Source organism: Athene cunicularia (genome assembly GCF_003259725.1).
Source record: "Athene cunicularia isolate RWA chromosome 27 unlocalized genomic scaffold, athCun1 chr27_part1, whole genome shotgun sequence".
In the NCBI taxonomy this organism is placed as follows: domain Eukaryota; kingdom Metazoa; phylum Chordata; class Aves; order Strigiformes; family Strigidae; genus Athene; species Athene cunicularia.
Genome location: NW_020799138.1, coordinates 1,788,053 through 1,791,044, shown reverse-complemented (window position 1 = coordinate 1,791,044; position 2,992 = coordinate 1,788,053).

The following is a 2,992-nucleotide window of genomic DNA, read 5'->3' as shown; positions in this document are numbered from 1 at the left end:
CGAGAGGACCTGGGGGAGGCGAGGATCATGAAGAGGTGCTGCATGCTGCGGGTGCAGAGCTGGTCCAACAGAGCCCGGGTGGTGGCCAGGAGGGAGCCCACGTGGGCGCTGGTCTGGCCCTGCAGCACGGCGGGGGCCAGCTGGAACTGGCTCACGGCCACGATATCGGCCTCCTCCTCCATCTCCACCAGCCGCTGGGACAGGAACAGCTCCAGCTGCGGGGACAGAGCCCGGGGACACTCACCTCTGCGGTGGGATGGCAGCAGGGCTGCCCCTGCCCCGGCGTTGCTGCGCTGTCCTCACCTCCATGAGCTCGTCGATGAACTGGCTGCGGGTCTCGGTGTTTTCCAGGAGCGTCAGGGCGTCGGAGCCACAGGCCACCCCCTCGGGCACTGGGGGACGAGTCAGGGGTGAGTGGGGCAGGGAAGGGATCTCCACCTTCCCCCCCACCCCAACTCATCCCGTGCAGGGTGCTCAGCATCACCCCATGGCACTGTTCAGTGGAGATCCACCCTCCCTCGTGCCGGTGCCCAGGGTCCCCGCAGGCAGGGAAGGAGGAGGAAGGGCAGGGTGGGCGCTGCCTGCTGCCCCCTGGGACCCCCTGTGTCCCTTTTCAGCCGTGCTCACCCTCGGTGCCAGCCTCCAGCACCGTGATCTGCACCTCCTCGCTTTCCCCATCTCCCCAGTCAATACCATCACCCTGCTGCAAAAGAACAGGCACCCTGTGAGACGGGGGGGGGCCCAGGACGCCCCTCAAGATAGCCAGCCCAGCCCTGGAGCAGGGCCAGACCCCAAGAACCACACAACCAGGGGTCCCACACCTGGGGAGCGGGCTCCAGCGTGATCCCCCAGTCGATCTCCTCGCCCTGGGCCACCCCATCGGCAGCGGCACCATCACCCACGCTGCTCGGCTCCAGCGTGAAGTCTCCCCAGTCGATCTGCGGGGAGAAGAACAAGAGACACCCCCCCGCCTCTGAAACACCGGGGGACAAACAGCCTAACCCGACACAGGGCAGAGCCAGCTGGGGCTCTCCCCAGCACCGCAGCTCGGCCCCGGACGTACCGTGTCCTCCTTGGGCGGCTCCGGCACCTCCTCCACCTGCGGGCGCTCCACGCGCAGCGGCTGCAGCCCCGTCCTCCACTCGTACACGGTCGTGTTCCCTCTCTTCCCCACGTACCGCAGCAGAGGCACCACCAGCTCCGTGGAGCTGGCAGCCAGCGCAGGGACATCAGTGCTCAAGGCACAAAGTGGGGGGATCCTCCCAGCACCCCCCTGCCTGCCCTAGAATCCCTCTGGGAGAGCCCCAGAGCCTGGGAGCAGCTGCCAGCCCAACCCACTGTCCCCACAGGTGGGGAAAGGGGATGTGGGGGTCCCCTCCTGCTCACCTCTCGCACACAAACTCCACGCAGGCCTGGTACAGCTCGATGGCCTCGGAGAGCGCGCTGGCTCCCGCCCCGATCTCGGAGAGCAGCGATGGCAGGTCCTTCACCAAGGCCAGCAGCTCCTGGCGCACGTTGTCACCCTGGGGACAGAGCAGGGATGTGTCAGGGCACGGAGACAGGCAGAAAAAGCACCCCCGGGGTGGCTTCACCCTCTACTTGAGGAGCTTCACGTGGGCAGGAAGGGGATGGAGGACTGCGGGGTCACGTACATCCCCCCCCTCCAGCTCCTCCCATAGGTAAGGTGGCACCACGGGGACATCGTATGTGACACACAGTCACAGCTTGAGCCCCACTGAGGCCAAACACAGGGTCTGGGGGCTGCTTTGGGAGGCAGGTGGCACAGAGGGAAGGCCTCCGCCGCAGGGCCGGCCACAGGGACTCACGGTGATGCCGTACTGCTTGCAGGAGGCGAAGAAGCGCTCCCGCAGCTCGGCCGCCCCCAGCTGACACTCGTCCTCACGGCGAGCAAAGTCCTGCTGGGCCTGCTGGCACCGGCTGATCTGCTTCCGCAGCGAGGGGATCTCGTAGCTGATGCTGCGCACCAGGAGGCTGGCGAGCTCGGCTGCGAGGGGGAGGTAAGGGGGGTGCTGAGAGGCCGTGCCAGCCACCCGTGAGATCCTCGGGGTGCCCCCGCCAGGGCCCTCACCCCCGTGGGACGTGGCAGCTCGATCATGTCCTGCCCCTTCCTCTGCCCACCCCATCCCTCATCCCACCAACACCCCCCGGGGTCTCTCTGGAGCCGCCTTACCCAGGTAAGTGTTCTCCTTCTCGTAGAGGGACACGATCTCCTGCCAGTCCTGGGGAGGGACGAGGAAGCCGAGGGTGGAGGAGGCTGCAAACACGCTGGCTGCCACCAGCCACACGTCCCCAGGCCTGTGCTCACCTTCATGCGCTGGGACGAGTAGCGTCCGAAAAGGTTCTTGGTGGAGGCTTCAGTGCCCTTGAGGATCTCCACGATCCTCAGGCAGTGGAAATAGTGCAGGTCTGCGTTGGAAGGAAGGACACAGTCACCGGGATGTCTGCTGGGTGCCACCCCCTCCCACCTCAGCCTGGGGACTGCGTGTCTCATAAGGGGCTGTGCCACCGACTCCCCATCTCCTCCTCAGCTGGGGGGAGGCTGCCATAACCAAACCCTCGGGAACAGGCTCCTGGTGCGACACCGGCCCCGGCTGCCCGTGTCCCAGCTCTCCTGGGACACCCCCAGGCTCCACTCACAGGCCCCCGCGAGCAGCTGCTTTATCTCCTCGTTCTCGGGCATGTCTTGGATGGCCGCGTTGATCTTCTCGCGCACCGCCAGCACCTGGCTCTGCCATTTCAGGTTACAGTGTCTCCTGTCCACCAGCCAGTCTGCGAGGCAGGGGAACAGGGGGTCAGCGGGGAGAGGGACCCTGGGGCAGGGGCACCGGCGGGGCTGGGAAGGGCTGGAGAGGAAAGGGAGTAGGGGTGTGTGTGTGTGTGGGGGGGGTGTCACCCCGCTGCTGTCTGGACTGGGACAACCCAACGTGGCAGCGCTGGGGCCACGAGCTGCCACACGACGGGGGGACAAACC